This window comes from Alligator sinensis, unplaced genomic scaffold, assembly GCF_000455745.1.
Source record: "Alligator sinensis unplaced genomic scaffold, ASM45574v1 scaffold89_1, whole genome shotgun sequence".
Taxonomy (NCBI): Eukaryota; Metazoa; Chordata; order Crocodylia; family Alligatoridae; genus Alligator; species Alligator sinensis.
Window position 1 is genome coordinate 1 of NW_005843062.1, and position 702 is coordinate 702.

Here is a 702-nt window from a genome sequence, read left to right on the forward strand (position 1 = left end):
TGTACCACTCCAAACCCCCTTCTTTTTTTCACAATAATCATGATCTTTCAAGACAGGGTGTTTATACCCACCTCGAAAACCCACCCTCTTTTTTTTTTTTTTTTCCACAATAATTATGATCTTTCAAAAAAGGAGAAAGACTCTCCTCGTTTTGTAAATTATGCAAGCAATCAGTCCTGGGTTTCTTATTCACAGGGTTCAGATCACCTGTTTTGGGGGTGTGAATTCTAGTCTTTTTACAAGTGAGTTTCTCAAAGGTATGTGGCTTGTTTTCCTCCGAGGAATCGTACCCTTTTGTTCTGTCCCGTCCGTCTTCTGATCCTTGGGTGTTATGATCTGCAGGCTGTACTTTTAGAGGTCTCTGCCCAGGTTCCTGCTCTTCTTTGGGTGTGGTGCATGTGATCACTTAGGAAATATAAAATTTATATCTCAGCATTGAGAATTCACTTTCCTCACACACTGTAAATTTAAAATTTGCTTAACCCCTACACACAGATTCTCCTCCCACAGGAAACACAAAGTTTCAGAAAAATTACCTTTTACTACTGGGTAAAAACATGACTGTATGTGCTTGTTCTGCTTTTCTATTTTAGAAGAAGAGGTTCTGTTTGAAAACAAACAGTTGTTATAACTTAGTGTGATTATAGCAACACTGCCACAAATAACCCAATCCTTTTAAAATAATTTTTACCTTATTGTGGT

At 37.6% G+C, this 702-nt stretch overlaps 1 long non-coding RNA gene across 1 annotated transcript; it reads right to left on the reverse strand.

Annotated features, from left to right (window-relative positions):
* Window positions 1-221: 221 nt before the first annotated feature.
* On the reverse strand, window positions 222-702 carry LOC102384649. Its single transcript, XR_325309.3, has 3 exons — window positions 692-702; window positions 537-604; window positions 222-405 (listed from the first exon to the last, which is right to left on the reverse strand). It is a non-coding gene; the product is annotated as an uncharacterized LOC102384649 (long non-coding RNA).